This window comes from Marmota monax, unplaced genomic scaffold, assembly GCF_021218885.2.
Source record: "Marmota monax isolate L192 unplaced genomic scaffold, Marmota_monax_Labrador192_F-V1.1 WCK01_AAM20220418_F8-fsc00033, whole genome shotgun sequence".
Classification (NCBI taxonomy): Eukaryota; Metazoa; Chordata; class Mammalia; order Rodentia; family Sciuridae; genus Marmota; species Marmota monax.
In genome coordinates, this window is record NW_026694282.1 from 11,905,085 (window position 1) to 11,927,743 (window position 22,659).

The 22,659-nt window shown below is 36.7% G+C and overlaps 1 protein-coding gene and 1 non-coding gene across 9 annotated transcripts in view; one reads left to right on the forward strand and one right to left on the reverse strand.

Annotated features, from left to right (window-relative positions):
- The window catches only part of Caap1 (caspase activity and apoptosis inhibitor 1), a 602,989-nt gene that overhangs the window by 121,474 nt on the left and 458,856 nt on the right, over nt 1–22,659 (reverse strand). The window lies entirely within an intron of this gene.
- Nucleotides 6,542–6,676, forward strand: LOC124108879 (small nucleolar RNA SNORA42/SNORA80 family). Its single transcript, XR_006856809.1, has one exon. It is a non-coding gene; the product is annotated as a small nucleolar RNA SNORA42/SNORA80 family (small nucleolar RNA).

Below are 22,659 nucleotides of genomic sequence, written 5' to 3' on the forward strand. Positions count from 1 at the left end.
TTGAGATGAGAGAGGTTATAAAGCAGGAGAAAAAATTAAAAAAAAAAATACAATGGCCAAAATGTCCAAGCATCACTGCTACAAAAAGGACGGTGAGTTTAATCAAAACAATTCTTCCATTGGAATAAATAGAAGGATTGAATTTAGAGATAAAACTGTATTCAAAGCTCAACTTTGTCAATTTTGAGGTAAACCATCTTGTGCAAATAACTAAATATCTCAGTGCTTTGTTTTTTATCTGTAAACATGAGAATGATGCTATTTTTCAGAATTATTGTGAAGATTAGTTGGAACAACATATGTAAATGACCCTAGATCAGCTGCTACCATAAATAATCACTCAAAAAATAAGCAATTATTAATTCTAGGACCATAAAACTATTCAACAAAGCATACCTATTAAAGGACTTGATAATTCATTTAATTTGTTTAAATATGAAATATTTCTATCAGTTTAACCAACCACATCTACTCCCAACACACATACATATTGGTGTGATTTAAAAACAAATATATAAAAAGGAACAAACAAATGCAGATATTTTTCTGTCAGTCCACATAATTATAAGCCAAATAACAACCAACAAACCTGGTAGCTTTTGCACAGATGTCAGCTACAAGGCTTTCACAAAATGAGACTTTAGTATTTTATTAATCATAAGACAGCACTAAATTTACTTCCCACCTGACAGTTTTAAACATGCAGTCAAATGGTGAGTTAATTAAGTGACAGTGTCCACGTTACTCAGGAAGACGAAGCAATAAATGGCTTCTGTGGCAGATTAAATGCCAGAATAAAATTGAGGTGTCTTTGATAAACCACTGGAGAGGTGGCTGCTATTCCCTCCTTTCCTAGAATCTGGACTGCAGCCCCAGAGACAGTAAACACCTGCAGATCCAGCAAGTACTGAAGCACTTTTCAAGAAGTGGAATATTCAACTTGAAAGGCACGGGCAGGATTTTCCAATCAGGCTGAATGCCCTACATTTTGATGACATGAACATTCCAAAAGATGTTCTTCATCTGAAAAATCAAAGGATTTGGATGAGATGGGTCATATTTCATATTCATTTACGGATTGAGCAGGCATCTCAGACTCTTCAGAAATAAAGAAGAGGCTGAGCAAGAAGACTCTACTCTGTCCACAGCCCCAAACTCTACCAGCACCTCTACTCCATCTCATTTAGATGACTTTTCCCAACAAGGAGGAAAGGATGGAAAGGAAAGAGGGAGGAAGGGAAGGAGACAGAGAGAAAGAAATATTGAAATACTCTACTATTTACATTTGCCTGAGTACAGCGTTCCATGGGTTGAGAGACAGAGCCTTCTCTATCCACTCTGCCATGACAATCTTCAACACAATAGTCCCAAGATCTTTCTCAGAGTCAGTGATCCATTCTGAACATGACCATAATTTTGGATAGGGCAAAGACTGATAGGTACAAATAGTAAAATGAGGAGTAAGGGAAGAGAGATGGGAATTAGTTCCAATCTCTCTTGCCTTACTTATTGATTTACTATTCTAGTAGTTACATGGTATATGATATTTCATTTAATTTATTCATTTCAGTTCCCTATAACTCCCATGTTCTTTTCTCCTTATAACAACTTTATACAATGTTTTTACTTTTATTTCACAAATGAACAAACTGAGAGGTTACAAAATTTAAGAAATATGCTAAGGGTCACAGAGTTAAGTGGCAAAATAACATTTAGAATGCTGTGAATCTGTAACTTGACAACCTGAGTTTCTTGTACTTAAAAAATAAAAAATGAGAGGAAGATGCCTTATCCTAGAACAACCTTTCTTTACTTGAAAATGCTAGTGTGTCCAAGAAATAAGACATAAAGACATGCATATGCATAATCCATAGAGAAAAGTTTGGAATATATATTCATATTGGTTATCTCTGAGTAGTAGAATATGGAGAGAAGGAGAAAAACAATTTCACATTTTATTCTATATTTTTATTTTATTTGATTATTTTGTTTTCACAATGTATTATTATGGTACTACTATAATTTAAGAAATCAAAAGAAAATGGAATTTCCTGTTCATAAGAACACATACCTCTGAATTAATTTGGCTAAGAATTTTGTCAAGATTTTGAAACAAATGTCCTTAACAATAAGGTACAAGACTTCCATTGCAACATTCAACTTTATTATTAATCTGCTTAGCTAAATCCTGCCCTGAAGTATTAACAGAGAATATGGATTACGGATGGATGGAATCCGCTATTTTCATTCACAAATATTAAGCATCTAAGACTCTGCCCCTTCTCTATTCTCAACCTCTCTCTTCTAGGAGGTATGCAGTGTTAGCAGCTTATTAAGCTACCTGTGAATATTTCTGTAACAACTTCTGTCCCCACATCTAGACGTCATATTAAAGAACAGCCTCCTGCTGCCACAGTTTCCTTTAGAAACAAGCATTTCCTCAAAGGGAAGCCTTCCAACCTTTAGTCAAAATTGGGACTCAAAAATACAATTTTTTTTTCAAAATTAAAACACTGTGGATTATCTCTTACTGCCATACTGGCAATACCTAGTGTATATCTGCATGTGTGATGTATTATCACATTAATCAAAATTTATCACATTTTAGTTCAGTTATGCCTTCCCATCAAAACTTGATAATAACCCTTTGTTGTTTTAACCATTGGGGGACCAGGAAAACACCATTCAGTGTAATTAACCATTTGCTCAAAAACCATTTAGTTAGTAAACTACAGAACTGAATCTTGCCTCTAGCTCCTCAGACTCAGAATTTCATATTGTATTGCCAAACAATAAGCTAAAGTGATTTCAGATGAAGGAAAAAGGATCACAAACCATTAAGGTTTCAAAGTTTTCTCATGTTAAAATCATAATGCATTGTTTTTTGCATTATCAAGAAACTGACCTGATAAAAACATGTAATGATAAGATTGTGGTTGTCTTAGTCAATTGTCACTTCTAACAACTTGAATGAAAATCTGATATTGGAAGAAGAATCTGTAAATATTGTCTCCTAGCAAGATACTCTAATCCATAAGTTTCAAAATGATGGCTGATCATTATTTGTCATATCTCAAATGTCTTCCTGGCTTAATACAGTTAAAGTAGGCATGGAATTGAACAAACTATAGGGTATCTTTTTCATTAATTTCACAAACATTTAATGAATATGATGTATAGTTCAACCAATGCCTTATGCATTAGGTATACAGAATAAATTGAACATTGCCCATGACCTCAAAGAGCAGACAGTCTAGTGGAGGCAGCTGCCACAAATAAGTGAATTGCCAACTAGTCAGCAGCTCCACACATAGGAATCAATGAGCTTTGTGAATGTGTCAAGCATGCTAATGAAGGTGTGTGCTGTTGGAGAATGAAGAAGAAATGGGAAATCATCCAGGGCAGTGTTTCCAGGAAGACTCTGAGACTAGACAGGTTTTCCAGCAGAGGTGTGGCTCATATTCAGGGTCCTTCCTTGAGCTATATTCTATAATCCTTCTCTTTGATCCCCAGTCTGCAGAAACCACATTGTAGCTGCAGAGATCCAGGTAGATAATTTTAACAGTTTTCTAAGCTGCCATATGGTTTGAATTAGGAATCCCTGAAATTGGGGTAGAGGTTAGGTCCATAGGCTTTTTGATCTTACTCCTTAACATATCTATTCCATTTGAATTTTTGGCCTAGTAAGGTAACAGAAACTAGGTCCTTATTTCTATTAAGTTAGCAAAAATCTCCTACCTGGAGTGAGCTAAGTGAGAAATTCTTGCAACTTTTATATCTGAGGCCAGTTTCTAAAATCACATTTATGTTGCATTCTAGAGACATGCAAAGTAATCACTAAAACCTGTGCTCCAAGATTATAGATTCACTGTTTAAGTCCATACAAATAAGGGGAAGCACACTTTTTCAAAGCTATCACACAGATAGCTTGTCAGGACTTGCAGTTGAAGAAGGTAGCCAGAACTCATGTGTTTATAGCTCTTCTCTCCTCCATCCAAAAATCCGATGAAAGGAAACTAGAAAGTATCAAGCTAGGACAAAGAAAACTGGAAAATTAAGGAAAGTTATTTTAACAAAAGAAATATGTCAACAAAACTGAGAGGATGAAAACAAGCAGAGAAAGTTAAGAATCGAAGCATCAGCAAAAAAATTTATGAAATTGAAAGCATGGAAAAATTTGTGGCCCAATATATTTGAAAGAAAGGCAGATGATACTCCTAAAATGGGGTAAAGAGAGCTAAATTAAATGTCTGTTTAGCCCTTCAGTGGATGAATGGATAGAAAAAATGTAGCTTATATACACAATGGAATTTTACTCAGAATAAAATCATGGCATTTGTAGGTAAATGGATGGCGTTGGAGAAAATAATGCTAAGTGAAGTTAGCCAATCCCCCAAAAACAAATGCTGAATGTTTTCTCTGATATAAGGAGGCTGACTCATAGTGGGGCAGGGAGTGGGAGCATGGGAGGAATAGATGAATTCTAGATAGAGAAGAGGGGTGGGAGGGAAAAGGAGGAGGCAGGGAATTAACAAGGATGGTGGAATGTGATGGACATCATTATCCAAAGTGCATATATGAAGACTCGAATTGGGTGTCAACCTACTTTATATACAAACATAGATGTGAAAAATTGTGATACATATGTGTAATAAGAATTGAAATGAAAAAAAAAAAACAAGTACACGTATAAAGACATGTTGGCGTGAACATACTTTATACAAAGATATGAAAAATTGTGCTCTATATGTGTAATAAGAATTGTAACACATTCCACTGTTGTGTATTTAAAAAAAGAAAATCAATAAAAAAGAGAAGAAAAATAAAAGAGCAGTTAACGATCAGCTGTGCCTACCCTGTGCAATGGGCTTATTATACAGTATCCCTAGCACCATTGAAAGGAACTGGAGGAACTAAACAGTTTAGAGATAAGACCTGTAGTTACTGACATTCAAGGTTCCTATAATAATATGCCCCTTCCCGGTTAGCCTACAGTGAGGCCACCCCAACAAATCTTTTCCATACACATTGAGTATTTCAGCAAATACTTAATAGGTCATTCTTAAATATGAATCAATAGCCAAGGACCAAATATTTGACTAACACCTCTGATATTGAAGACAATGACTACAACAGCCAAATAGGACAAAGAATTTGGAAAAAAAAATAGTTATAATCCAAAGAACAAGAGAGAAAAACTATAATCATTTTATTTGGAGAGATGAGAGATTATCTGCCTCTTTCCAATTGGTAAAGAATTTTATGTTTTCAAAAGTAACTAAGAAAACTTTCAGGAATCAAAAATATAATAAGGTAAGTAAATTTCTTAGGGACATTAGAAGATAATACAGTGAATTCTACCTTTATGAATAACTATAAAGCACCAATTAAGATAAATAAATAAATAAATAATAGCATGAAGGAAGGGGAACATGGGAAGGGAGGGAGATACTGGGGACTGAAATAGAGCAAATTTTATTCCATGCATGTATGTTTATTCCAGAATGAATCCCACTATTATGTGTAAACTACTAAACACATTTTAAGAATATGAATCATTTTTTAAATCACCTCTTAAAAACTACTTGAGGATAGAAGGATCTGTCAAAAAAAAAAAAAAAACCAGAAATACTTAGAATTCAGAAGAGAGAGAAACAAACACATGAGAGGTGACAAAAATTCTAGACTACTGAAAAAGGAAAGCCCAGGATGATAATAAGTCTGTGGGCACAGTCATTCTTGAGACTCTATGGGAACTAGGAGAAAGACTTACAGAGGAAAAAAAGAAAGTGGCATACTATTTGATGTCTTTGGCCATATTCACTTGGTTTCTATATTCTCATATGGTGTTCAGAGGAAGAACTAGTGAGAGGTATATAAGAAATTAAGCAAATTAGAGGGTCAAGATAATTAACTATGTTTTAAAGCAATTGACTCATAAAATGCCTTAGCTGAGGACAATGCCTGCAGCTTAAAATTCAAGAAACATATTATCAATACAGAAAATCAGAATGCAAATATGAACCTTTTAAATACCTGAATAAGAAATTAATAGTTTCTTGGGAAAAGGGTTGGGAACTGGGAGAGTATGTCAGGGAACTGCCAGATGCACCTTATAGAAGCATTTGATTTTCTAAATTATAAACCTGTTATTACTTTAATTTAAAAAGTCAATCTATAAAGTCCTTCTCAGATAACTCATTTTTCACATGATAGCTACAAATATATTGATGTGTGCCTGTGCTGTGTGGCTCAGCCTATCTCCTTTAGAGAAGGATGTTGGTCTATAAATAATCCCTTTTATTCTAATTATGTTTTCCCTATCTTGCATATATCAAGCAATTTTGTATTACATCATTGTTTATTTTAGTGCAGCTATTAATAACTGCTTGTTTAAAAGGTGAAAATCTGTTGTAAATCCTCCAAATGCCAAGACAAAAAGGGGGCCTGGGCAAATTAGAAGATGTGATCAGTCAAACTCTAGAGCAAGTAAAAGATGTTTAGCAGCTGAGACGCTAGAAATCATGGCATCTATCCTTTCAAAAGTACAATACATATGGCAAGTCTATCCCCCTGGGCCTTTCATAGTGTCCCATGCCAGGGCACACTGTGGTCCCAAACCATTGCCTGGCTTCTGTGTGCTTAGGCTGCTGGTACTGAAATGGGTTGCACAGTGGGGAAAAAAATAAATAAAAAGTATACTTAGTTCTATACCTGACTTTTGACTTATAAGATTCGGTTGTTCAATATTTTTAAGTGTTTACCTACATGACAAGTTCCAAGTTATTCTAGGAGGTTCCAAAATGAGTAAGATTTGTCAAGCCTCAAAATGACATTTAAGGTAGTTTGATGGGAGAAAGCTGTAGTAATGGAATTACTGATGGATAAAATTCCAGGAAAAAAGAAATAATATTTTTTTATCTTTGGAACATCAGTTTTGTTATGCAATTTGTGAGAAACAAATGTATTAAGAAAGCAGAGAAGAGAGAAAGGTCAGAGGAGAGCAAGGCAGAGGGAAAGTGTCACAGGGGAAACAGTCTCTGATGTCTCTTGCAAGTGGAGGCAAAGGAGACTCCTGATGTCCAGGTGGATCAAGAGGCACTCCTGGCTAGAACCCATGCAGAGAAGCCTGAGCCAGTTTGCACACGTTGCTCCTACAGTTCTTTGAGTCCATATGACCAATGCCCATACCATGATGTCAGGATCCACAAAATACAGGGTCCTCTGGCTGACCACTGGTTTTATTGTCTCAGCTCTCCATTTCGCTGGAATCACAATGTTTCTGAAAGAACTACAGAAATGTTTGCTTCAGTAGTATGGAGTAAATAAGTATGGAGACTTACATTTACTTGTTTAGAAATTAAAATTTGTACTGTACTTCCATGGACATTTCATGTAAAGTCTAAAAAAAATACTGTAATAACTTTTAGCTTTGAAAGACTTCAACATGTCTACACTCAGGTGTTCAACTCCTTTTACTTCCAAGTCTGAATTATTGGTATCAAAAGGATGGTAGCACCTAACTCACATTGTGATACTATAGCAAAATGTTCTTCTCCCGATGACATTATAGAGCATAGATTAACACCTAAGAGGTTGAGACAGAGGAAGGATTCAGATTAACTTCCCCATAAGGCCCTCATCAGATTTTTCACTAGAAACTCTGGAAGGAAAAATGCAGTGGATTGATATATTCAGAGTGATAAAGGACAAAATGGGGAAGCCAAGAATCCTAGAACCAGCAAAAGTGTTCTTACCATAGAGGTAAGAAATTTAGGCATTTCCAGATGAGTGGATCCCTTCATGCTGCTGTAACAAAATAACTTAGACTGTGGTTATTTATTAACAGAAATTATTTTTTCTCAGTTCTATAGATTGGCAAGTTCAAAGTCAAAGCACTTTGCTGATGTAGCCTCATATGATGGAAGAGATAAAAAGGTTGAACTCATTTCCTCAAGCCCTCAAACACCCTGTTTTATTTGGGTTTGTTTTTTGTTTGTTTGTTTGTTTTCTTTTTTTTTGGATATAGTGGTGATTTAACCCAGGGCCTGCATACATTTTAGGTAACTGCTCTATCACTGAGGTATATCCCCATCCTTTTTATTTTGAGAGAAGGTCTAACTAATTTCTCAGACTGGGCTTAAATATGTGATCCTCTTAACCTCAGTGTCCTGAGTATACAGGCTGAGTCATTTATGGTTTGGATATGGGGTGCCCCCAAAAGCCTCTTGTGTTAATGCAGAAATTATTGGATTGTGAGAACTGTAAACTAATCAGGCCATCCTACTTTCAATGGACTAACTGTAGGCAGGTGGGGCATGGCTGAAAGAGGTGAGTCACTGAGGATATGACCTGTAAGGGTGCTGTTTTACTATGACGCCCCCCCGCCCTTGATGTGCTGTCTCACTTTGGGCCCAGAGCAAATGGACTTGGCTATCTATTAACCAAGACCTCTTAAGTCATGAGCCTGGGTAAAGTTTTAATCCTCTAAGTTGTTCTCATTGGGGGGCTTGGTACAGTGACAAAAATCTAACTGAAGAAGTGGGGTTATTATTGTGACTAACCTGATCATGTGGATCAGAAACCTCAAAGCTGGTTTGCAGGATGAATTTTTATTAGTTTAGAGATACACACTGGAAAAGCTTTAGAATGTGGTAAACAGAGCTTAATGGGAGATTCTGATAGGAGCTCAAAGAGGAATGACAACAAGAATGCAATCATATTCATGAGGTTTCAGAGAGAAATCAGGACTCTGTATGGAATTGGACTGAAGGCCACTCACATTATGTTCTGGCAAAGAATTTGATTATGTTTTTTCAAGAATTTTATTATATTTTTATTATGTCCCAAGACTCTACGTGAGACTGAACTTTAAAGAGATGGACTAATTAATCTGGTGGTGGAAATTTCAAGGTAGCACAGCATGCAGTCACTAGCATGGATATTGCCAGCCGCTTTTAGCCTGGTTTATTATGAGAATGGGGAGCAGAAAACAGAGATAAGGGATTCTAAAACCTTGAAATTTGGCCAGAGAAGTCTTGTAAAACTGTGGATAAGGAAGATATACTTATTTAAGATATTATAGCACCCAAAGAGATGCTAAGTACTTTGCCTAAACACAATAGGAAAGACAGCTTGAGAGCATCTCAAGAAGTTTTAAGACTAATCACACTAAGAGCTCCAGGATAAAGAAGAGAATATTTCCTTGAAAAGAAATTATGGGACATTCTCCTGGCCCAGGGAATGCCTAAAAAGTTGCCTCACCCTGCTGAGGCATAGATGCTCTCAGAGGCCACTTCAGCCTTGATTCCACACACAATGCATGTACTTGTTACAATGTAACTGAGTGAGATGTGGATGGAGATGAACTGGAATGGAATTCTGTATGTTACTAAAGCTACACTGCTATGGGCTAGCATCAGAGTGATTTCCCTTTTCATGTTAAATGGTATGGTGGGAACCACAACCAAATACTTATAGAATATACCCAAAGAAAAAGGGATGGAAATTCAAATATTTTACTAAAAACATCAACTAAATATGAGAAGATAATCACATAAGGATGTGAAACACAGTGAATCAACAGCTTCCTCTGCTCTCCTTATAAGGATACAAGTTGCAGTGAAACAACGACTTGCTCTACTCCCTTATGACAGATGTCTGCTGTCTGTCATAAAGGAATAGACCAAGTCGTTGTTTCACTGTATTAGAATGCTATTTCTGAAAAAAAGACCTTATTCGTAGATGTTGGACTAGAACCTAAACATATGCTTAGGAGATATAATTTAACCTATAACACTCTCTATTCCTATTTTTCTGAGAGTTTTTATCCATAGGTGTTGAATTTTGTAATATGATTTTTCCTACATCAATCCATTCAACCCTATGACTTCCTGGGCTTGCCAATAAAGTGCATTATATATTGGGATTTTCATGCCTATATTTATGATGAACTTTGGTCTGTCACTTTTGGGTTTCTTCCATTATTTTATTTTGGCACTGTCTTTTCCAGTTTAACTATGTAGTAATACCAGCTTCATAAAATAAGTCATGAATTATTCCCTGTTCCTTCCATTTCCTGAAATGGCTGTATAGAATTGGTACTAGATCTTCTTTTAAATGTGTGGGAAAATTCTCCCAGTGACATCTATATCTGAAGATGTTTTTGGAGATTTTTAAATTAGGATCATAATTTCCTTAGTGGTCATTGAACCATCTAATGTTTATGTTCTCGTGGTAGTTCATGCATCTCCAAAAATCCATCTATTTCATCTTAATTGTAGTTCGTGTGTTCAAAGTTGTTAGGTTGTACTGATCCATTTTCTGTTACTCTCATGAAATACCTGAGACTAGATACTCAAAGGATTGCCAGATAGACACTTTGAAGGGACTCTAGGTATGATAGAAGTCTTTCATCTGCAGACCCAAATTTCAGTTCATAGATGAATTTCTGAGGTGAAATCTCTTGCCTACATTTAAGACTTTCTGTCTCAGAAACAGTATTAATGTACTGCATCACCATTTCTTTTTTGATACTGAAGTTCTTTCACCACAATGGTGCCTTTTATTCTTCATGTCCATTCATATCTTCCATCATCACTTCAAAAAGCTATAGGACTTCCTTCTCTGACAGTGACTTTCTCTGAAGGTGCTGGTAAGCAGTCATGCCTGCAAATGTAATCTTCAGGTTGGGAAAAGGAGCTTTCTCTGTTTTTGCTCCCTAGAATTCTTATGCTGGAAAATCTGTCCAGAAATTTAGGGTATGTCTTCCCAGGTTCCTCAGGGTGAAAAGGCAATGAAAGGTGCTGGGGTCCTGTCTGTGCTGCATTGCTCTCCTGACAGCTGTGGACTGAGGCAGAGGAAGGATTGGGGGCCCCTGCAGTGGAGCCATGGGGCTGGATGGTGCTGCCACAGCCAGTGCTGCTCCAGATTTCCCTGCAGCACCAGGACAGAGAGAGGGCCCTCATTCAGCAAGCCACAATCACAGAGCTCAGGGATCTGGGTAGATTCACCTTCCGTGTTCTGCCTTGCACACCATTAGTCCAGCCCAGCCCAGCCCACTCCAATCACTATGGCCCCAGAAGTAACATTTCTGAAGACCAAAACCCTGACTGGAAATTCTCTTTGGTGTTGACATGTGAGTTTTAGTTTTTAGCAAGAATTTTATTTTTGAAAGTAATTTTGAATAGAACTCTTTTATAAGCAACCCACCAATGTGGTGAATGCACTGTTTTGGATCATCCAGGCATTTTAGCTACTCCTTTTATGCTAAGAAGTGTACTATTGGGGATGATAGCTCACATGGGCCACCCTGTTGAGAGTGACATCTTCACAGAAAAATACACACTTTTAATTCTGAAGATGAGATTTTCTTATAGCTGACAATCCAGCATAATAAATGTTTGATACCATTTCTGTACTGAGACTTACCAAAAATGACATTAAATTTCAAATAAGTCATTTTGGAGTTCAAGGGGAAAGGGAGCCAACAGCAGATGGCCCATGAACTTCCTATCTAAATAGTGCATTTTGAATCTTATCTGACCACAAGCCAACTCAAAGAATCCCATGACCTACACATCTACACTTTGGGAAGAAGAGCTTTTGTCTTGGTAAAACAGGAACAGGCTCACCCTTTACCCTGCCGGCCTCCAGAGAACTCAATCTGAAAAGCTTATTTTCTATGTGTCAAAAGTCTCATGGTTGCATCTACAAAAAGGACAGTATTTTTCTTTAGAAGAGGGATTCATAATTTTGATCTTGCACATTCTCGTGATGCCAGAGTGGCAGAGTAGTGCCTTCACAAGCAAACATCCTAACTAAATGTATTTGTGAGGTTAAGATAGTCCACAGATATATTATTCTACCTCTGTAAAAAAGCTGGCTCTTCAAAGAGTGGTGGAGGGGTTAATGGATTAATTTCTAAACTTGCTTCTTTTGCCTCTACTTCTAATATACAATCCTGGCACCATAAAACCAGATACACAGTCACTCAAGTGGGTGACATGTGTAATTTAAGTCAAAGGAATTCTGCCTCTTTGCTTACTTTGAATGACTAGGTACCAAAATGCAATGCAGACAGAGAATGGAGACCAAACTTGATCTGTCTGTACAAGGCAACTGTGTCTACAGTGAGATGAGGGATCACTACCAGCAATGAACAGGTGACCTCTATGTTCTGGACAAGAGATCAATGTCAGGTGCAGGAGTCAAAATTGTCTAGCAACAGCATAGCTTCGTGCCAGATAGGCAGGGCTTTCTACAGCTGGCAAGATGAGCCATACATCAGTGAGAAACGCCATGAATAGAAAACAAAGAAACAGACCTCAGTTAACCAAAGAGGAATCTTTACCCTGGCATGTTCACTCAAAAAAGAAAATACTGAAACTATACCTGTGGACATGCCGGGAACAGGCTACCCAGATAACTCTACAAAGTATAAGGAAGCAGTGAGTGCTGTCTGGTTTCTCTGCCAAATCAAAGCAGAAATGGAAACCAGAAACATTTAATGACAGAGTCAGTAAATGGCAAAAAGGAAACACCAGGTAGTTTCCAACCTAAAAGGGAAAGCCCTCTCCTCCCAGAAAAAAATCAAACAAATAAAATTGAAGCAAGTAAAGATTCTAATACAAAATAAACAAATATTAAAACGTCAAAACAGCTTCCTTTGCTGGTGGGTTGTATCTGTTAGGATGAAAGCAACCGCAGGACTGGTCTCAGTAACTGACTCTACAGTCATAACTGAAAAAAGAAAAAGGAATATGTAGGGGGTATGGAGCTTAGACTCAGTAAATAAACAAAAAGGGATAATTAGCCCATCGAAATTGTTTGTTGTTGTATTATTTAAGTCTTTTTTGGAGCACTGTAGCGGGACCGCATGGTGAGCACAACAAAATGGTTTATCTTTCCCCTACTTAAATCATTTATGTTTTCATCCTACCTGGTGTTGAAAACTGGCAAGAGTTTTTTTATATTGCTTTTCATAGTGAGAGCAAAAGATACATACTTTGTCTTATGACAATAATAAATCTTCTAGGGAAAAAAATGAAGAAGAGGGGAAAGATGGAATTTTATAAATCTTCAATACATGACTATTGACAACTTATATATTTTTTCAGAAACAATATAAAAGTAAACATAAGGATGGCTTCCTAACCAAAAACCCTCTGTATTTCCCAGTTAACATACAAAACAATGCTAAAATGTCTGTATGAAAATTGAATGATAGTCAAACTGAAAATCATTTTAATACTCTACTTTATTTGGATCAGCCTTCAGCAAACCAAACACACAAAACTTAAAATAACTCTATGTTCAGCTTAAAAAAAAATCATTACACAAAACCCAATTGAAATCAACTCAAAAGGGCAAATAAATATAATTACATACACACATCCCTCAGAAGTCTTTTTTACCTTTCATGACTACAGTGAATTCATTTCATTCTATGTACTGGGCACTCTATACTCTTGGAGAATCTGTGGATTTAGGGTGAGTCTGGGCTTAACTGTTCTTGTCATTTCTCTGTATAAATTTCTGCACTTGATGATTTCTTGGTGCTTTCCCTTTATCCCTGTTTCTGTGCCTGTTTTCCTCTTTCCCCCACAACTACTTAAACTTGACTACTGTCTGCATTCATCAAAGCACTACTCCTATAAGGACAGTGCATGTATGAACTTGCATTGAAGATTTAGATACCAGACAACAGACTAGAACACAAAACAGTAACCACTATAAAAATCAACATCAGATAACACCATCTGAACATTCTTTGGCCAGAGTGACCACAGGACCATGGCCAAGAGCCATGCTGTTCACTAAATCTCAGTCTATTATCATGTTATAGACTCATTCTTCAATGACATATCCCATCTGCCCATCACAAGGCCTAATAAGCCTGCATCTCCTCCTCACAGGAATTTATCATACATAGCATTTTAGCCTTCAAACCCTTTCTCACTACCCCCCAGATGTATCTTTACACACTCCCCTGCAGAATAAGCCTTAGGCGTTTTGATAAGTAAAATGACTGCTTACAACACCTTTCTACTCTTGCAACTAAGATCAAACAGAGCCTCAAAACTAGATTTTGTTTAACTTGGACCATATTAAATGTTTTCAGACTTTTCTCTCCTACTCTTCAGTCAGCTTTTTCATTGCTTTTTCATTTGCAAGAACAATCTCAGGAAAGAAAAAGTTATCTGGAGCTACAAGTTTCAGAGTGTCAGTCCATAGATGGCCAACTCCATTGCTCTAGGCCCAAATGAGGCAGAACATCAGGACAAAAGGGCATGGCAGAGGAGAACAGCTCAGGAAATGGCATCAGAAAGTGGAGGGAAAGTGCTGCACTACAGATCAGGGACAATATATAAATTCCAAAGGCACACTCCCTATGACCATCTCCTCCAATCACATATTATCTGCCTGTAGTCACCACCCAGTTAATCTATTTAAGTAGATTAATGCACTGATTAGGTTAAGGCTCTCATAACCCAAATATTTCACTTCTGAACTTTCTTGAATTGCCTCACACACGAACCTTTGGGGACACCTCATATCTAAACCAAAACACCTGCCAACCGGGAATCATATTTGAAACAATAGTAAATTTCTAGCTATAAGAAGGGTAATTCACATGGAGCCTAGAAAGTCCTTAAGTGCTTGGGGAACTTTGCTGTTCACAGAGTCCATGAAAGTAAGGACAAGAAGACTGAGTACTTACTTTCCATACCATTGTGGGGAGGAGGGAGTAAAGGTGAGAAATAGAGAAATACAGAAAATAGGAGAGGAAAAAAGCCTAAAATCTTGGGAAATTGGTGTTATGAGATAACAAACATTTCAAGATTCACAGCAAATACACAGAAAGAGAATGAAATGAAAGAGACTGCCTTCAGATGCTGCTGCACCAATAAAAGACCATTTGGGTGGATTATTTCTGGAGTTGTAAAGGGGAGCAGGCAGGGGTCATTTGCAAGGACTTTTGCCTCATTGACTTTTGTTTCCTCCAGGGTCCTTTTTGGCTGATCTGTCATCTATGGTTCAGTAGGAGAGGAGTTATTTTCACTTTCTCCCTTTTCGCCTCATGGCTCTCGGCTCTTTAGAATCATGTTGAGCTCAGACAACAGCTGGCTACTGTCAGTTTTGTGTAGGGTTATGAGATACAACACTTCAGTGTTTATTTCAGAGATCTTTTTGAAAACACTTGTGTTTGGCTTCTACCTCTGACTGCCTGGACCTCTGTGTTTATTCATTATGAAAAATAAATAAATAAAAGGAAAAGGAAAAAGACGAGACTGTCTGTGACAATAAGAATCCTCTTCAAAAGGCAGGCTGCCCTGTTGAGGGGAAAGAAATTAAGATAATGGAGAGGCTAATGCAGTTGGCGCCCACCCTGTCTGGTGGTCTGGTGTCTGCTAAGGATGTCTGAGTGAAACCATGTCCAGTTTTTCCTAAAGCTTGAGTCCCTCTTCTCTGTGCCTGACTCACAGATTGTCAATGAATTGTCAATAGTTAAACCACTTCCTTTTTGGAAGATTATTCCTTCTAAGTAGTCTAGACAAAATTCCTTCAGAAGTTGTCCTTCGGGCAATGGCTTCTTCCCTTTCCTCTACCTCTCATTATTTCTTTATCTCTGGAGAAAACAAGATTTTTATAAAATATCTTTGAGGATGGAATCAGACATGCATGGGTTCAAATTTATAATTCTTTCTGACTCAATCAACTATATAAACAGGGACCTGGGTTCATTTGCAGAGCCTTGTTAACTTATTGTTAAAATCTTCCTTTAAATTTTATTTAATTAATTTACTTATTTACTTAATTTTTGGCCTGTCTGGCCTTTTCATCCAGGCACAGCAGAAAATAAGTTTATATATATATATATATATATATATATATATTGTTTCTTAAGAGCAAAGAAAAAAATTAAAATTAGATGAGAAGAAAATTCTACATTGACCATATATATATATATATATATATATATATATATATATACACACACACACACACATACATACACACACACGTTTTGACCACTGTGTGTGTGTGTGTTTTCAATATACTGAATCACTATTTACCATGATTCCAACTAGATGATTCAAGAATTTTCAGAGCCAGTCTCTTAGCTCAGGATCAGTAAAGATTTAAGGAGCTGGGAGATTTGGAAGGAACATATACTTTAACATAAGAGACCCCAACTTCAATGCTTCATTCTGCCACTTGCTGGCTGGGTGATTTAAAGAGATTACTTGACCTCTCTGACCCTGTTTCTTCCTTTATAAAACAGTATGAATAATGTCCACTTCTTAAAGATGTCATATAAATTAAAAGGGATAAGTCATATAAGGCTATAATTCCAGACAAACATTTAATAAGTATTAGTTTTGTTATATCAATCAACTACAATTTTTATAAGGATTCCTGTTCAAGAAGGTAGTCTCGGGACTCAGCTAGATCAATTAAGAATTTTTTAAGTGACCAAACTTTAAAGCTACATATGTCAAATTTTTTATCAACTTGCGAATCACACCAAGCTACTTTTTGTGTCATGAAACCCAAAGCACCAAAAGAGCACCAAAAAAATGTGCAAATGGAATCCCAGCATTGACACAATCGTTTCTACATGGACCCGGGCTAATTTTTTAATTATTGTGATCAGGGTGATTAGGATCCTCTCTGTACATTTTTGCCTTTATTTTCTCAATTTCGTCCTTGTAGGTCAGAGATACTTGAGAGAAGATATTTTTTATAATTTTCACTAAAAAAAATGTAACTAGAGTCAAAACTGCAAAATCAGAAGTGAAAGAAAGAAATTGCTTCCTAGTGTCTGTCCTTTCAACTCTGTAGAGGACAGTTTTCCAGATCTTGAACTTGGTGAGTTTTTGTCGTTCAGCAAACACACACTGCCCTCTGTTGGAAAAATGGCACACTTCCACCCTGTAAACTTTAGTGCAGGAAAGATCCACCTATGGATTACCTGATGGGAAATGGTAAGAATCCTGTCTAAAATTTTCGGGGACCCATTCTTTCCTACTTGGAACAAAAGGAGGGAAATGAATAACAGGAGATCCACACGAACTTGCACCTGATACAGTCCTTGAGAGAGATGTTTGTTAAGAAAACAAAAGCTGCACATATTATTAAAACAAGGGACTTTAGTTTCAAAATTTTGCTTGTAGTTTTAACCCTCCCTCATTGTTACTGAGGCAAAAGTAGCTGAGGCAGCTCACTGATGACTTCTTGTGAGACTGAAAAGAGAATCACTTGCAACTTGCAAAGGAAGTGGAAATGCCCTGCTCAGCTTTGGGCTCTGGAGGACAGAAATGCTTCTGATCAGAGTACAAAAGTAAGGAACAATGAAGCTTATATTTGTTACAATGTTGCTTGTTGCTGCCTCTCCAGTATCTTACTTATTACAATTTTAAATTCATAGTAAGCACTTAATTCCTAATAATATTGTTAAGCAAAAGCTGAATAGACCCAGAGATTCAGTTCCAACCTCAGGTTTCTACCAAGTCCAAGGAGGAGGTAAATATACAAAAAAAAAAAAAAAAATGGAAAAATTTAACAAAATACAAAAGAACAACACTTATATAAAGGCTAATGAGTGATGGCCTTTGATAAGCAAAGACAATGAAAATGAAAGCACATAAAACAATATTACTCAGATATTCAAAGAAACTTCAAGGGAAATACAAAAGAATCTCTCTAGAGAATGAATTTTCAAGTATGTAAAAATCCTCAGTGAGTAATCTAACAGTACCCATATACTCAATTTTAAAATATACTCACAACCTTCTTTGTATTATACTCTATATGTAATGGTAATGTGGATGCCTCATCAGTTGTTCAATGGCTTTGATTCCAGGAAGAGCAAGCCAGACTTTCAACTTAGAGAATAACTTTTGCCAATGTGATACCTCTGTAGCCACTGAATTATAGCACCTTTTAGTAATTCCAAACAAAATAAATCCATTGTGAAGTCTTAACTAACAATTAGAACTGAGGATCTATTTATATTAATATAATATAATTTGATAATTCATCTTATAAAGAGATCTATAATAGCACCATCTGATCTACAGATAACAGGGTATTCTAATAAATAGTACATCTGCTCCCAGAAAGGCTTCTGAAGAAATCCACAAGTCAAACCCAGAGGAGCAAAGGTAAGTGATTGGAAGCAGGTGGCCCATTCCCAAGAGGAAGAAGAGCTGGGCTCCTCAAGCATGCCAATGCTATTCTTCCCAGATTAGTCAAATAAGTGACTTCACCTCCACAGGAATAAAGGAGGATGTCAAGACCAAAAGTGAGCTTTTAAATCTCCCCACAAGGAAAGCAGAGAAATGAGAAATGTGTCCCTCTAAAATCACTACCTTTGTCCTCTGAACCTATTTGGACTTAACTGCTACACCTACGGAGAACCATGAGTGTGTTTATCTCCAAAGAAGATGTAGCCTTGCTTCTATGCCTTCATGAAACTCGCAATACCAACCCCAGCAAATTTGGTTATTTTCTCAAAACCACTGGGGAATAGCTCAGATTTTTTCCAAAGATGGCTCTGGGCCACATCATTAATTAAATTAATTCCAATGCAACTTTACATACAGGGTTGAAAATTCAGTCCCTATTGGATTACCCATCTCTAATTTTGTCCAACTACATTATCCTCATTGCATGTCAGATAATCTGCAATTAGTTCAAATGACAACATTAAGCTATAATGCATAACAAAATGCAAACAACATAAAGATCTCCAAGTTTGAATTAAGCTCTTTTCTATTATCAAATTCTCAGTGAGAGATCATAGTTAAATTTTTAAATCCTCTTGCAATTTAAATTTTAAAGATGTTAAGTTTCAAGGAAATTAAAAACCTCAAATTAGATTATATTGCTATTGGAAGTTAAAATTTCAAATACAAAACTCTTGAATTAACATCTCCAAATGACACTTTCCAATCTCTCATTCTACTCATTTAAGCCAGGGTTTTTCAATGTCTGAAGAAAAGCAGGTTCTTTCAACGGGTTGGTTTAGATATTTATGGGAATGGCCATGGGTTTCTGGAGACATTGAATTAATTAACTCCCCAGAGTCTCTTTTATAAAATGTCCATGGAATTAAATAGAACACAAAAGTTATTGTCATATGGACTCAATACCCACCACACTTAGAAATCCCAGTGATCCCTATTCCCCCAAACAATTTTAAAATTATATTCCAAGAATTCAGTACTTTTAGCAAAGACCACAGCAGAAACTCAATAGTATAAACTGAAGGAAAGAAGACAGATGGAAGAAATCTTGGTTGGCTTCAGGTTTGAGCCAGTCAAGGCCAGTTTTTCAGACTCCTTAACCTGTGAAATTCACTTCAGAAATATCTCTTTTTGAGATGAATTTTCATTAATAATACTGAGGAGATCAGCCTATCTGCCCATTCTATCACCTCTCAGAGAGAAGCTCTATCTTACAAAATTTAAAAATCTACAATTGTGGCAGACTTACTTAGCAGGTCTTATCAATTGTTTTTCCTTCTCAAGGATTTTTATTAAGAACCTCAATTTTCATCCTCCACACCTCCAAATTGGACACAGGTTCTTTCTGGAGATGTGGCACCAGGTGCCCAGGTGAGCAGGTATAGCCGGTGCCTGTTAGCACAGCGGCTTCCTTACTTCCAAATGGGCCTCCTGAGGAAGATTCCTCTGATCTAGGAAATTAACCAAACCAGACCCAACTTGAGGCCCCATACAGGATGTGCATCTTGAGATGTGAAGGCCACCTACAACTAAGCATTGTTCCTATATTTTTCTCCTGGATACATAATGGAATTTGGGGAAGTCCATCAATGTCATGTTTCCCCAGACCTTGCACTAACAATTTAAATCTTGAAACTGCTTAGAATTCTGATGTCCCCACAGAAGCCAGGAAGATAACAGTTTTAAAAGAGCAGATATCATTCTGTTAACTCAGCTAAAACACTTCAAGAATCACATTTTCTATAATAATGTTTTAGCCTCCACCCAGCCGCAGCTTCACTCTGAAACTCTCCCTTGCTAAGGACATGTGGCCTGAGCCTTTTTTCTGTTTACATGCACAGAGATCAGACCTACATACTGTAATTGAGTTTCTACCCACAACATACCTATCCCTGAAGGTTTCTATGAGCCACTCGTCCTCAGAAAGGTTCTGTCCACTTACGCAGCACTCATGTGGTCCCCTCACACATCTGCACAGCCAAGTACTTTTACAATAACTGCTTACTTCAGTCAGTCGCCAAGGTCAAACAACCATGTGACTGGTTTAAAGCCACTTGGTCAGGCTATAGCAGTTAAAAGCAAACAACACAACTATAAAACTCTCTCTCTCTCTCTGGCCTAATATAAGCCTCCATAAACTGTCAAGGTCATAGTGACCTGTCTAACCCAAAAGCCTTTCTATAGTAGAAGTTTGCTGACCTACTTGGAAGTCTTTGTTTTTAATCCTCATTGTTCTGGTCAGTTGACCAAATGCTAAAGTCTCCAAGGATACCCCAATAGCACATCTCTTCCTTGCTCAGGTTCTGAATAAACTAAGAAATACAACTGAGGATTGACAAACCAGAAGTCAAAATGCCAAAACTTGTTCTTGATCGAGATCAAGTTGGAGAATGGAGTTTTGCATGAGTGATTAGCAATGTTCTGACTACTCAATCCCAGAATAAGAGACGTTTTTTTTTATCCATCTACAGACAACAGTGCTGGTTTCCCCTGCTGCCAAGCATGACAACTCTTTTCTTCCCAAATGTACCAATTGTATAAGTTATTTGCTCTCTCCAGAGGGAGAATGAATACAGAGGAGAAAAACAGGAGACAATTTAAAGACATTATATTCTCATGAAAATCAGAGAAGTGAAGAAATAAAAGTATCTTTATAACATTCAATAGAACTTGGGATAACTGCTGGTTACTGATCTGAGTCTTTTGGCCATCAATCTCTCTGGGTAGCGTCTTGGTCCTGTTGATTCTTGGATCTTCAGTACTCAGAACCATGTTTGACATTTATTTATCTATTTATGCCTCACCTTTAAAAAGATTTATGGTAACATTATGATTTGAAAAATAATCCATAAAGACCACTGAAATTGAAGGAAAATGAGAAAATGAAAAATAAGTTCAACCTTCAGAAAATATTAGAATGTAAAAATATGACCTCCTGGATGGAATTATTATTTCAAGCTTCTGGCACAAAGTTCAAAAAGGAAACGTGAATACCATCAGTAGTCACCCAGCAAGGCTATCACCCTTGCTGCTCAGTATAACCAATGGATATCACCTAGAAGATTGTAGTCATATACCTTAAAAAGGAGACAGCTGAAAATATTTGGAAAATAGCACTTAGAACTATCTCAGTGTGTCTGTGTGGTCATATGACATGAAATGAGAGGTGAACCAGAGTAAGAAAAAGAGGCAGAGAGAAAAAGAAGAGAGAGACGAAAGAGTGACCAGGACCCATATCATACTGAGGGCATTGTACACCAAGATAAAAGACCTTGGTCTAGAGCTAGAGGACAATGGAGAACCATTGAAAAATGTCGTTTGTTTCAAAGAACAACAGTCAAGACTTCAGAATTTCTTCCTCTATCACGTGCTAGAGTCGGGTTTGGTATTCTCTGTATAGTACCCTCCATTTTCCAATTGGGACATTTTTGAAAGTCAAAGAGAATGCTGCAAAAATTACTTCATGACAACAGGCAATAAACCATGCTGAACTTAACAAACCAGGACTTACTTACTGATCCTTACAAATCCCCAAATCCTATGACCTTCTTCCCCTTTTATGTTGACCAGCACTGTCTCTATTCCACACTGCTCAAGAAGTGACATTCTGCTTGGCACAATGAAGGAGTGACAGCCAGTCTAAAGAGCAAGTCCGTTTCCTTCATTTCATATTTCCTTGGCTGCATATGATAAGCCCATAAAATTCAACAGCCCATAAAAATAGACAGCTTAATTTTATAAAACCTTTCCTTTACCACACTGCTTTATTATTAACCCCTTTCCCTTCACTCCACTGAAGTGCAAGAGCAGTTGGGAACACATTTAATGCATGGATTTATTTTAAAGAATTTTTGGAAATGTGAAAATGCTTTGGAAGAACCAACGCATAACAAATGAAATTTTTTTCTTCAAGACTATTATTTGTGCACAGAGGTTATTTTGTCTTGCTTTACTTTGAGACTTTTCCTCAGTGCATTTTTAGTTCACTTAAGCGAGAGGCTTATACCAGTCCTCCTCAGGTCCCACTCAGATCAGATATAAGTGGGATTTTTAAAATACAATTTAATATTAATAATTTTAAATAAATTATTAAAAATGAAATATCAAACCCTGAATGATTGATTTTCATACACAAGAGTAATAAACACATTGTAGGCCTTTCTACAAGAGGTTTTTAACCCATCAGGAAAAATTTCCCTGTATAATATTGAGCAGGATAACAACAACTTAAGAATAAGACATGACTGTGCAAAGAGGGTCTTTTAAGCAATGTATATAAAATACAAAGTATATATGTAATATAAATTATGTATGCTTGTATGCGTGTGTGTGCGTGTATATAAAAAATTAACACTGGTGAGATTCTGGATAATTTTTATTTTCTAATTTTCCTTTCAGTATTTTT